This window comes from Protopterus annectens, chromosome 10.part0 (assembly GCF_019279795.1).
Source record: "Protopterus annectens isolate FY-2018-M chromosome 10.part0, PAN1.0, whole genome shotgun sequence".
Lineage (NCBI taxonomy): Eukaryota > Metazoa > Chordata > Ceratodontiformes > Protopteridae > Protopterus > Protopterus annectens.
In genome coordinates this window covers 30,570,999-30,585,456 of record NC_056744.1, presented here as the reverse complement: position 1 = coordinate 30,585,456, position 14,458 = coordinate 30,570,999, and positions in this window count along the sequence as shown.

Sequence of the window (14,458 nt, the reverse complement as noted above, 5' to 3'; positions counted from 1 at the left end):
TTGGTGGCTTTGCAGTTGCCCGCCCCTAGTGTAAATTTGATCTGGGACCCTCCTCCCAGTCTAGTGTCATTACCTCATTCTACCCAGTACAGGGAGAACATTTGAGAAGGCCAATCAGCTTAGTTTCTGCTACTCCTTTCTTTCTTGCCACTAAAAAAAAAATATCTGCTTTTACTGTATTTGTGTTTCTTCCTACTTTATTTTGCTTTTGCGTCATCTTAAAAGTACTCAATTGTATTTATTACTGCTTGGTGTAACTCATTCTAAGCCTTTTAGTTTAAGTACTTGGGTTTCAGACCAGTTGTTTTACATTAAGAAGGTTTGTGGTCTGCACAGGTAGCTTACATCCTAAGTTGGGAACTGCTGATTGAGGGCTCAGTGTCTGTTATTCTAAAAGTGTATTAATTCTGATTTAAGCACTTGGACTTCAGGCCAGTTATTTTACATTAAGAGGGTTCGTGGTCTGCACTCTTGTGGGAGGAGAGGCTGGACTCTGCCCTTCCGAGCTGGGAATTTCTGGTTAAAGGCTTATAGTGCCTGATATTTGAACTGCTTCTTACTGAAATTGATACACCTTGTTTGCTGTAGCATAGACTAGATCCAGGCCTGCTGAATCTAGCTTTGTTTCTATAACTTGTGCACTAATCCAGGCATTCTTTAAAGTATTCAATTGTATTTATTAATGCTTGGTAGTAACTTGATTAAAGTGTAGCTATCATTCTGTCATTTGGATTAAGCACTTGGGCTTCAGACCAGTTGTTTTACATTAGGAAGGTTTGTGGCCTGCACTGTGGTGGCAGGACAGGTAGCTTACATCCTTCTAAGTTGGGAACTGCTGACTGAGGGCTCAGTTGTCTGTTATTCTAAAAGTGTATTAGTTCTGGTTTAAGCACTTGGGCTTCAGGCCAGTTATTTTACATTAAGAAGGTTCGTGGTCTGCACTCTTGTGGGAAGAGAGGCTGGACTCTGCCCTTCTGAGCTGGGAATTTCTGGTTAAAGACTTATAGTGCCTGCATATTTGAACCGTTTCTTACTGAAATTAGTACACGTTGTTTGCTGTAGCATAGACTAGATCCAGGCCTGCTAAATCTAGCTTTGTTTGTATGCCTGTTTGTTTGCTTGTTATTTCCCTGAAAAGCTAATTCCACCTAAAACGTGGCTTTTCAGTGCTTCTGTGTATCCCTAGTGATATCAGCATTGCTTACTGTACTCATTTCCTTGTTTCACTTGAAAGAAAGTTACTGTGTGTCATTTCTGCATTTAAGTTACCTGGCACTTGCTCACTAAAGCAATTATATAAGTCAGCACTAAAAAATTAAAAGCACTACACCCTCACAAACTCCCCTTGAGTACCTTGTTCTCCATTGGCCCTTTTTTTCAATTATAAAGGAATTCCCAATACTATTCTAGCATGTCCAAAGGTCAGTTGTCAATCTCCTCTCCGGTCCAGCTGGTGAATCTGGGAATCTTGAGGCAATGTTACAACTGCCTCATGTACACAGACAACTCTCTCCTCCTCCCAACAAATTCCAACACGTGAGAGATGCAACCATATAGCCAAACTGGAGGCTAAGCTCTCTCAACTCAGTACTGGTGTAACCAGTCAGGAGGAGAAGGAAAGCACACTCACTACAATTCCAGTCTCACATAGACCTACCACGACAGCAAACCAAACACACAAAAACATACTCGGAGGCTCTAAATAAAAATCGCCTAAGCAGCAGAGACCTCCAAAGCAGACACCCAAGCAACCGCTACCCCAAAACAAAACACATGCAACACATAGCTCACAAAGCCAGTGTGCTGAACAGTCACATTCCTTAAGGCTAAACAACACACCTGATACACTTGTAATAGGTGACTATCGTCAGGCACACTGACATCCCGCTCACCAGGCTGAATGAGAAGGTCACGGTGAGCTACCTGTCAGACGCTAAGATCCGCCACATAACACAAGCACTCAGGTCACTCCAAGGCAAGTACAAACATGACTCAGTCATTGTCCATACTGGTGTGAATGACCTGAGATGTACCTCCCTGGACTACATGAAAAGAAACATAGAGGAGCTCTCTGAGCATGTAGCTCAGGCCGGTATGACCCTGACCATGAGTAGCATCTTACCCTCACCAAGAATGATGCCACAATATGAAGACAAGATGATGAATTTCAACAATTGGCTTAAGCATTGGTGTCGTTCAAAGGGGATCCAATGCCTGTCAGCCTGGGATGACATGCTCGACAAGCAACGATGCTTCGCTAGGGATGGCCTGCACCTGTCACCCCTGGGCTTTTGGATATTGGCAAAGGCTCTTGCTACCCCCATAGTGCCTTTTTTAGGCAAGGCTCAAAAGAAAAACCCACCTCCATAGGTATCACAAGGGATAAGAAACTAAGAGTAATGCTACTCAATGCCAGAAGTCTAAACCTCAAGATGCATGCACTCTAAACTCTCCTTAGCATGGAGAACATTGATATCTGTGCAGTAACAGAAACCTGGTTCAAGGCTCCCGAGAGCACCCCAGCACTACCAGGTTATACCTCATACCATGCTTTTCGGCCCCAAAACTTGGACCAAACCACAAAAGGAGGGGGGAGTATCAATATTCGTCAAAGATACCCACACTTCCAGGTTGGTGGCACAGCACGAAGCATCAGAGACTATCCATGTGCAACAATAAAACTGCCTTCCAGTTTATAGCCTGCTACAGACCACCCTCCCAAACCCAGGAACCCCACTCGGCCTTCCTGAGAACACTGGAAAATATGAAGGTCTCTCCAAACACCATTATATTGGGTGACTTCAACTACCCAAACATAGACTGGGAGCATTACTCTAGCTCCAACACCCTAGCCCAAAGGTTCCTAGAATTTATAAACTCAAATGCTATGGAACAACTTGTTACCACTCCCACAAGAGGGGAAAACATACTGGACCTGATCATCACCAACATGGGGACTTTATGCTCCAGACCAGAAGTGTATCCCTCACTGGTAAGATCAGACCATAAACTAATCTCACTGGATATTCACATCCCAACCCCACCCCCTGCCCAGAAAACCACAGTGAAAAACTTCTCTAAAGCAAATTTCACACTCCTCAAAACCAAGGTGGAATTCTTCAAAGCCCCCGGGCCTGTGGAAAATACGGCTCAGACCGCAGAATGCCTTATAAATCCATTCTATTAACTCCTTAAGGAATGCATGGATCATGCAATCCCAAATAAAACCAAAGACCCAATCCTGCAAAGGCAGATGTCCTGTCTGGTGGACCCCAGCCATAAACAAACTATACAATAGAAGGAGGAAGCTACTACATGATAGAGCAAAATCCCAAAAAGGGAAGGCATCTCTGATCAGTATTAGCAAAAAACTACGGGTGCTCATAAAATCGTCCAAGGCCAGCTTCGAGAGAAAAATTGCACAGGACACTAAGGATAATCACAATTCTTTCTTTAGTTATGTTAGGAACCTGGGTGGGAATTCCCAGATATGCTCAGAATTAGTCCAAAATGGCAAAAAATACACAGAACCCACAGACATTGCCAACATCCTAGCTGACAGGTTCAGTGCAAACTTCTCCCCCCCTCCCCACCAAAATGGCAAATATCTATCCCAGCAGAGTGCTGCCCCCCTGACATCTCAGATGCTCAGATAAGAGCCGCCCTCTCCAAAGCAAAAAACACAGCATCAATGGGACCAGACAGTGTCCTGGGCTGCGTCCGACATGAACTCCAAGAAGAGCTAAACCCAAACATAAAACGACTGTTCAATCTCAGTCTTACTACAGGATATGTACCCAAAGTGTGGCGTACAGCAACAGTGGTCCCTCTCCACAAAGGTGGTGCCTCAACGGATCCTGGAAACTATCACCCCATAAGCCTGACGAGCTTGGTCTGCAAAGCTATAGAAAGAATCATCATGGACCTCAAAGATATTGGGGACCTACAGACACTGGATCCTACCCAGTTCGGCTTTGTTAAGGGCAGATCCTGCCTCTTAAACCTGGTTGATTTCTTTGAAACCGTCACCAAGGCCATTGACGATGGGGAGGTGGTCCACACAGCCTACCTGGACCTCGCAAAAGCCTTTGATACAATACCCCACTCGGGCATGATAGATAAGCTCACCAGCTTAAATATAAACCCCTATGTCACTAGATGGGTTGCAAACTGGCTCAAGGACAGAACCCACATGGTTAGAATTGCTGGAGCCATGTCAGACTCCAAACCAGTTACAAGTGGCATCCCACAAGGCTCAGTCCTGGGACCTCTCTTGTTCAACATATATTTCTCGGAGGTACAGGCCAACACGGAAGGACTGTGGCTGACCAAGTTCCCAGATGACTGCAAACTGGGCACCATAATCGACTCTCCGGCTGACACAAGCATCCTACAAAAGGGCCTCATAGAAACAGACAACTGGTGCCAGAGTCATGGCCTCAAGCTAAACACCAAAAAGTGCATAGTCATCCCCTTTGGCAAAAACAAAGTGCCCACAAATTACCACATAGGTGGTAATCCATTAAGTACAGAAGAAGTAATTAGGGACCTGGGGACCCAAGTTGATAGCAATCTCTCATTTGACAACCACGTGGCCAAAGTGGTTAGAAAAACATTTTATATAGCCCATCTAATCATGAAGGGATTCACATCTAGATCAGGGGAGGTCATCGTGCCTCTTTACTCATCCCTCATCAGGCCCATAATAGAGTACAATGCCCCTTTTGGGATGTACCTTACCAGACACCTGCAGCAACTGGAAAGACCCCAAAAGTACCTCACCAAGAGGATCAAAGGGCTCAAACAGATGCCATATGCTGCCCGGTTAAAGAAACTCCAGCTCTATTCAGTGGCATACCGCCTGCTCAGAGGCAATCTGTGCCTGACGTATAAAGCCATGTCCAACCCGGAATTAATGGACATGCTGCACCTCAGAAAATCCAAATCCCATCGAGCTACGCGCTCGAGAGACTTGAACCTCAGCACTGAAATAAATATGACATGCTGGAGGGACAGACTCATAACCCAGAGGCTCCCTTCACTCTGGAATAAAATCCCAGTCCAGGTTAGGCAGAGTCCCTCATTGACTCTCTTCAAGAGAAATCTTAATGAGTGGATGGGAGATCGTAGGTTTACCCCGGGTATCACTTCCGTGTCACTGTTAGACAGAGGCACATTATAATAACCTTGAAAAAGGGCATAGCAAAATTAATTTAAAATGGGTGGCGAAAGCCAAACACACTCTGGCTAGGCTTATAAATGCCCTAGGGCAGATAGCCTAGTATGAACCTATGATACAGAGGTTTTTACTTTTATTACGTTTTAGGTAGGCAATCAGGATTTCTCCTGTAGAGAAGTTACGTGTGAGTGAGTTCTATGAGACTATGTTGAAGATGTTGGGGTAGATTAGTGCTACCCTACCACCTATTTTCTTTAGTCTATCAGAATGCAGGCATGCAAAGCCAGGGGGTAGGAATTCTGAGCTTTTTATGTATGGTTTTAGTCAGGTTTCTGTAGTGGCAATTATGTCAGGCCTGCTATGTGTAATCCAGGCATGGAAGTTGGGAATTTTGTTTAAAAATAACAGAGGTATAGATTAATAAGAGAGTATCTTGGAGAGGGGTTCAGCCAGATAAGTTAGAACTTGTGGGACCATCTGCTAGAAGGAGTTGTTGTCCCCTAGACTGGCATAAAACTGTAAACCTTTTCCATTCTGAGAGATTAGACTTTCTGGTTCTAGACCTAATGGCCTCTTTCAAGATATGAAAACATCCATATTTAGTGCCCTAGCCCTAAGTATCGTATCATCCAGGCTGCCAAATTTGGGTGTCCAAGTTGGGGTGAACTGTGGTTCCTTTGTTCTGGTATAGGAGATTTACTTCTTGTGGCAGCAACCATGGTTTTAACTGTTGATGTTATGTACCAGGGGAAACCAATGCTGTCTGGGCCAAAAGGATACTATTAGAATAATCTTTTGCCCCTCCTGCCTAATCTTTATCTCTAACTTGAGAGAAAGGCGTATAGGACAAAATACATACAGAAAAAGACCTACACATGGGAGAAAGGCATCTGTCCTCAAGGCACTGTGGTCCGAGGCTTTTGAACAGTGCTTTACTATCTACATTTTCTTTTGAACCATAAAGGTCTACTTCTGGCACATCCCACTTGTCTGTGATTTCCTTGAAGATAAGCTTCTTTAACATCCATTCCTGGGGGGATCTGACAAAGACCTGCTTAAATAATCTGCTAGGTTGTCATCTTCCCCTAGGAGATATTGTGCCAAAAGATGCAAAACTCATTTCTTCAGCTGTCTTCCCGAGTTACATGGCCAAACAGCAGAGGGAATAAGAGCGAGCCCACCCCCAAACACCACTGTCGTGTCTGTCTTGAACAACATGCTTGCTTTCTGCTTTTGTTTGAATAATAGCAGGCCCCTGTGAACTGCCATCATCTCCTTTAAGTTGAAATGGGGCTTTAATAGTATTGTTTCACCTGCAGATTGCATGTGTGGGCTCCCAAACCCAGGCATATTTAGAGAGCATCTAGTAGTGCAACTGCCAGCAAAAATGAACTTTCTTTTGTGTGCAAGCATTTATCCACCAAAGCAACTCCCTCTTTTGCAGAAAAGTAATCTGATACTGAAGGTTAGGGTGCATTTGTGCTGGCACCATTCATTTTTCAAGTACCACTGAAACTTTCTCATATGCAGCTTTGCTAAAGGTAGTATCTAAATGCAAGAGACCATGTAATCTAAGGCTCTTAGATGTTTCCTGGCTGGAGATGTGCCTTTCTGGTGTAGTAGTGTGGGGTACCAAGTCAGAAAAAGGTTCTTTTCCTATGGTAGAAAGGCCATTAGCTTTTTGGAGTCTAGCAGAGCCCCCATGAATACCAGTCTCTTTACAGGTATGAGGCTGAACTTTTTAAATTTAGAGAGAAGCCCAAACTTGTGAGGCATGTCACAGTCAGTTGGAAAAAAGCATTCATCACCTTCGCAGTCCTTGCCTTAATGAGGCAATCATCCAAGTAAGAGTAAATCTGCATGATGTTTGTTCTGTAAAATGCAACTACTGGAGCCAGACATTTGTTGTAGGGTCTGGGAGTAGCAGATAAGCCAAAGGGCAATGGAGAATACTTGAAATGATTCCCGGCCCTGAACTGATACTTCCTGTGCTCCTTTCTATGGGGATGTGGAGGTATGAGTTTTTTTTTTTAGATCCAAGGTGATAATAAAATCCTGACACGTAATCATGGGTAAACATTTTTGCAATGTAAGCATTTTGAACCTTGGTACTAAAAGAAATTTGTTTAGGTCCCTTCTTTTCTTAGGACTAGGAAAAATCTTGAGCACAATCCTCTTCTCAGATTTTTTTTTAGGAGGACTGGTTCCATAGAACCGCGAGACTGTATGGATGTCACCTCAGCCTGTTCCTCACTTAGTTGTCCTTTTGGGATAGACAAAATGCCTGCATGTCTTGGAAGAGAAGCAGACTGCAACTTGTAACAAGTCCTTATGATTTGAAGCACCCATTTGTTGTCTTGGGTTATACTCTGCTACTGTGTTAGAAAGAGGAAAGGCCAGCTTTATAGGGGTACCATAGGGGTTTGTCGGGATGGGGCTTACAGGGACACAGAGGTGGCACTTCTGACTACTCTGCATGGGATCTGGAAAGACTGGATCTCTCTTCAGCTTGCCACCTTCTTTGTTTTTCTCTCCTACACTTTTTGCTGCTTTGTCTGGATGGAAAGGCAGGAAAGGATCAAGACTTACTAGAATAATTCCTATTGAACCTTAGGTGCTTCACTTGTAAGAAGTCTTTCATAGCTGGTAAGGCCATAGCCTTCTTCTCCAGTTTTTTAAATGTACTTTGAGTGAGCCTTGGGTTCAAACAGAAACTCTGTGTATGGGGCATCAAGGATTTCAGTTTTAACATGATCAGGCAAAGATTGTTTTCTTAACCAAGCAAATCTGATAATGGATGCAGAAGCAGCTGCTCTACTAGATACCTCTACAACATTAAAGCATAATGCAATGAGTGTTTGAAAACTTGTGAGTAGGAGATGCAAAGGTCAGACAACTCTCTTTGTTGAGCTTTATCCTCCACCTCCTTCAGTTTCTTATCATTTGGTCCAGGAGAGATTCCTGGTATTTCACCATACAGAAATGGAAATGTAATGGTTTCACAGCCAGGGTAGCTGAAAGCACATAATTTTTTTCCCTAAATCTAACCAGTGTTTTACCCTCTGTCACAGGGCAGTGGGTTTTTAGAGGTGCCACCCTTTTGCTTTCTTGAGTAGTGTAGATACCATCTCAGAATCAGCTAGTGGATTCTTGAAAAGGGGGATGTGTGCACCCAGAACCCTGTAGAACCTATTAGGCTTTCCAGTGGCAAAAGGAAATGTCAGGCTGCAGGAATGTAGCCTGAATATCATCCTCCATTATCTCTAGAACTGGAAGAGTAGCTGAGGTTTAAGCTCAGGAAACCTAAGAAATGCTCTTACTCTTGTTAGATTGTGGATAACCCTGAGCATTCCAATTTAAAGGCTCTCTCATCTTATAAAGTCTCTCCAGAAGAAAAAGTCCTCAGGTGATGAAGCTAAACCAAGGGTTTCGTCAGTCAGAGATAACATACGACCTTGGAGAAAGGTGATCCATGTATGCATGGTTCACAATAATCAGAATCATAGGAATTAGACTACTGAAGTGAAAGTTCTCGTATCGTTTTAGCTGATGTTCCTTGAATAGGGATTGTGCTACGACTCAACTCTCTGGATCTCATAAAACCAAGATCCTCAGCTAATCTGGCCAGATCCTGTAGGTAGGCCTAAGATCATCAAGACCCAGAAGGTCTGGGCTGAGGCAAGCAGAGATTAGCCTCTTTTGCTTGGTCTTGGTTCTGTCTTGGGTGCAGCATTGGCTAACATGGCAAAAGCAGTTGCCTGTGCCTGATTTGCTGTCCCATCCCTTCTGTCTTGGGGTATTCTGCCCTTCACATCAGTAGGGCTAGAATGGAAGGGATCTGAGAAAATTGTCCAATGACCCTTTACACCCTAATATCTTAACTTCAAAGGAAAGGGGAGAGCATCCACTAGGCCTGGAGAAGGGGAGCATATTTCTGGTATTCAGGCCAGCTAAGGACTCCTACATAAGCAAATATTGTGAGTTACTTCAGCATTAAACAATGATGAACATATATTCATTCCTTTGCTTGAATTTGTACCTCACCTTGGCACCTTTCTCCCTTGAGGCAGATCCATAAAGCTCCATCAAGTGGGAATTATCTATTAAAACTTTTTGTGTTCAGTTTGGTCAACTCTTCCTCCAGTCCCTGAACAGGAATGGTCTGATGTAAAATCCTTATTTGTGAAATAATTTCATTTAACTGTTGGTGCATCTCCTTTAGTGTAAGCCACAGGGGTATTAAGAATGTTTAAGTCAAGCTCATGTTTTAGTTTAATCTAGATTTTGTTTTTTTCACTTTAAATTCTTTATTTTTGACTCATGTGCTTTCATTTGGATACTTGTTAACATCTTCATGCAGAAGCAGTTTATTCTGGGAAACTTTTTGTTAGCAGGAAATTTCTTGGTCTGTACCCGTCTTCTCTGTTTGGCTAACCTTGGACTGACTTATTCTACTGTATGCTCGGACATTTTCTGAGAAGTTGCTTTCTAGGTTAGAATTGCTGCTTCCTTGCTCAGGTCATTCCCAAAATCAAGACACTGTAGTGACACATTTTGGTTTGTTTGCATACATACATTATATATATATATATATATACACACACACACACACACACACGCATTCACTTTGAAAGCTCGAGATACTGCAATGTCATATTTCAGTATCTCGATGTGAAGATTGGGTGAAGGCTGCCAGCCTAGCCAGATAGAACATTGAAGATAATTTTGTCATCTGTAAATATTAATGTAAACCACAGGCTTGTTGTCTTTAATGGAAAAAATACTGTTACATGTGGAACTGTAAAAATGTAACAGTGCACTCTGCTGTAAGAAAGTTAAGTCAAGCATTTTATGACTGATATTTAAAGATGGCTCTGGCCTGTCTAGATGAAGGAATCCTTACTATTGTTTTATGGCCAGAATTTGCATACATAAATGTCTTTAATGGCTTTGCTTCCTGACCTGGTGTGAGCTTACTAAAGAATGTAGCTTGTTAGACCGGGAACCCCAGGAAAGTGTGAAGAATGATGTAATGTGAACCAGGAATGTGATTTTTAAAATCAGAGCATTAAGCATTTTTGTCTTGAGCATCCAACTCATCAGCACTCTCTGCCTTTGCTCTCTCTATATAAGCTTATCTTAGAATTCTAAGTGTTTTTTCTGTGATGTCAGAACTGTACTTTAAGTATTTTTCTGTGATCTCTGAACTCTTGACTAGTACTGTGTAGTAAAAAAGTATTGTCTTGCATTTTGACTATTTGTTATTAAATATTTTAAACCCTTTCAACTGTGGCTGTTTTTGTATAGATACTTTAACCTCTTTAGTGTACTTGCATGCCTTTGGTAAAATTGTACAAAGCCACTTCAATAGCTTTAGCCCTGGGCTATACTACCAACTGGATAATAATATTGCTCAGTAATAATTGGACACCCTTTTAAGGCCTTTGAGTAGCTGATAAATATTAATGGGTGGTGGCAGCTGGTACGACTGTATAGTCTGGGGGGGGAAAGGGGCACAGCTGGAGAACCTGTGCCAGCCTTCCCCAGGAGTGCGTGTGATTGTATAAACTCTTCTTAAAGTGTGTGTGTCAGCTACTTGGGCAGGGACACAAGGCACTGGTTGGACAGAGAGGGTGCTGGAGGTTTTAGCTTGCCCACTAGGCTGAGATCTGGACCCTATAGCTGTGCCAGTGGGGAGTCTTATTTGGGACCTGGAGAGCAAGGGAGTGACCAGCCCTGGACTGTGATCTCTGTGTGCTCTTAAGGGAAATTGCACTTTACTGTGTGTATTTGTTATCCTTTGCTCCTATATGAGACACCCCTCACTGGTGAGGATTGAGGCTCCTTGATTGCTGGGCCAGGGCACAGGCATCACACTAGAGACCAGGAGAGTGAAAGTGCAATTGCCCGAAACTGCATATTGTTGAATGCTAGTTTGTTGAATCAGTAGTAGGTGTGGTGCGTGCTGTTTTTCCCGGTATGCTGTCACTTTAAGGTTAAGTGATGTATGGGTAGGAGAGATGGTGGCCAACATGTAGTTATGGTCGGATGGTCAAGTTTGCAATTTTTAGGGTTTCGTGTAGGTATGTGGTTCGGCTGAACATTTTGGAAAGTTTTAGAAGTTAGGGTAGGTAGCTCAAGTGTGTGTTTGTGTAAGTTTTGAAAGTGGTGCGTTTTTTCTGTGTGCACTTTGTTTTCTGTGAGATAGGTATAATAGTGTGCAATGGGAGAGTAGAGCATGTTACATTAGGTTTGTCTTTTTTTTTTCGTGTTAGGGTGACTTTGGAGTTGGTGTGAGTAGTGGGGGGAGGGGCACGGCCCCCTACATGGGGGGGTGCAGGGATGCTTGCCCCCCTGCTTATACGTATGGTAGCGGTATGTGTATTTTTTTTGTTTGTGTAGGTGTGTTAGGGAGGGTTGAGTATTCTTTTTGGATTTTTATTTTGAGTCTGCATGTCCTCCCCGTGGTTGAGCGACAAAGACATGCAGGTAGGTGCGTGCATGAATGGGTGTGCCTTCTTTGAAGGTTGGGTGTTGGGCTGGCAACTCAGCACCATAAAAATCCACTGCCAATCATTAGCAGACTGGAGTTCCGCTGTGCCAACCCCTAACTGGGAAAAGCAGAAAGTCTTATTTTCTATATTATGAGTGTCATTTTTTTGCAGTTTCACTCTTCTGGTCTAGAGATACTAAAATTTGACATTTCAGTATCTCGAGCTTCCCAAGTGAATTCACACACACACACATCCATCAGTCTTCAATGATATTTCTGTATGGGGTAGGTAGCAGAAAATTCAGACTTCCTTCTTTTGTTCTCAATTTTTCATTTCAGAGTTCAACTTTGCTACTCCCTCCCCAAAATTGAAATTGGAAATTGGTTTAGCATGTTCTTTACTGAAGGCTTCTCTGTAGTATTTGTATGTTTAGGGGTTCTAGGTCATAAGATCGAACATTCAAAAGATTAGAAACTCAAAATATCAAAATACTGAAAACATTTTAATGTAGGGAGGCAAGCCCCCCCGCACCCCTCCCCCCACACACCCCATGCTAATTATATAAACCAACTCTGAGATCTCACAACAGTGAAGAAAGGGCAAATTCCCATTTTCAATATTAGTTTTCTATATTTTGGATTTTGTCTTGTGAACTTTCAATCTTATGACACAAGACCCCACACCTTTGACTATACCTTTCTATGGTGTCACATGAACATGTGAGTTCTGCATTATCACCATGTTCTGAGCCACTACAGTTTCTTTTCTTAGGCTGGACACATCATTAAGCTGTTCCCAAATTCTGCCTTCAAGTTTAGTTTAGTACTTTTTATCTAAAGAAGAGAGTTTTTGGAGCTGCTGTATTCTCAACCAAGTGTTCCCCTTCCTTGTCTGGGAGTAATGTTTCCACCAAATCAAATTCCTCCTTATTAGCATTTTGTAAACTTCGACATTCAGCAATGTCTCTTTCAGAGAAAGAAAATTGTCCTTGTTGCAAAAAGGGCAAAATGGCTACAACTGTTGGATTTCCTTGTTTCTTTGCTCTTTCTAGGTTTGCCCTCCGATATCTATAGACTTTCCTCAGAGTCAGCCATACCAAGGACGGGCCGTGAGTTGGTATATACCATTAAACAGAGCCAGCTACCAAACTGAACATTATACCTCCACCTTAGCCAGCAGGTTCTTAAGTCTGTTTCAGAACCTCTGGAACCTGTAAATTCTTGTTCCATAGTAGCAACAGACTCGGACTAAATTATTGCAGGGGTTTCTTACTTGTCTTTATTGTTTTCTTCATTAAGTAATGGAATGAAACCTTATGTATTTTTAACTTCACTTTCTTCTTTACAGACACACTGCCTTTACCAATTGAATTAGTAAGTTTCCATGCACCTCACCATCAGGAAAAGCCAGTGGTTGTACATATACCTTTAAAACTGTTTCCTGCAAATCTATGGGTGAGGTTTTTTTTACTTAGTTTCCCGATTATTACATATAATTGAGAGATGTGTTTTGCAAGACAATTTTATTTTCTTCCTGCAGAGCATGAAGAAGGCTCTCATCTTATATTTTTCTTCCAGATTCTTCATGTACCAAGTATTTTCTGTTCTTTTTTATACATCTGCACTTTCATGCAGTCGTTTATTGTAAGTGCAGACTATTTAATTACTTTTAATATGTTTAACTGTATTTTTTCATACTGTGAGCTGTTTTTGTCTAAGTAGTTAATCTGTGCTTTTATGTGAGTTTTACTGTGTTCTTAATCCTTAAATTGAGTAGCATAGTCTAGATACAGGTTTGCTGCATACAGAGCTGTTTGTTTCTGCCTGTGTTCCTGACAGCCGTCTTGTGTTTGCCTTCTGTGCCAGAAAGAGTAGCAAGGCTGTGTGGAGCTTGCCTTGCACAATCTGATTGGTAGAGAGAGCAGGGTCTAGCAGGACTGGCTAGATTTCTGTGTTATTAGAATCTTCTATTTTTTGTGGTATTTAAACCTGTGTTTGAGCTTGTTGGCTCACTGTGAGGTATTCCAGCAACAATATTTCCCTTAGTAGCACTTGTGTGTAGTACTCCTCTTAGATCTTCCAAACCCTTTACCCCCCCCCCTTAGCTCTCTCTGGCCTCATTCCCAAAGATTTTGACAAATATGGAAGGACAAATTTCCTACAGCTTCTCCTGCCAGTCTGGTTGATATGAGGATCCTGAGACAGTGTAGCAACTGCCTTGTGTACATGGACAACCCTCTACTACCACCACCTAGGAACACAATTTGTAAGAGATGCAATTACATTAAGAACCTAGAGTTCGTGCTCTTTCAGTCACAAGCCAGTATAGCTGGCGCTGAGAAGGTTGGCAATACCAACAGCACACCTACCACCACCCACACCTACACAACCCACTCACATACGCAGAGGTCCTCAACAAAAACACACTCAAACAAGAAATCTCAAAGGCGCACACAAACTACACAGCCCATCACACCACACACAGTCCACACACCTGTGTCTCACAGGCACTAAAGCCTTAGCACAAATCCAACACATTAGTCATAGGAGACTCCATTGTAAGACACAGATGTGCCCCTCACCAGGCTAGATAAGGAGAAAGCCACAGTTAGTCAGGTGCCAGAACCGCCATATCACATATGCACTCAAATCTCCCAACAGGTACTGTTATAACTCTGTCACAGTCCATGTTGGTATGAAAGACTTGAGATGTACCTCCCCGGACTACAGGAAGAGAGCCATGATCGAGCTCACTAAACATGTGTCCCAGGCAGGTATGTCTCTAG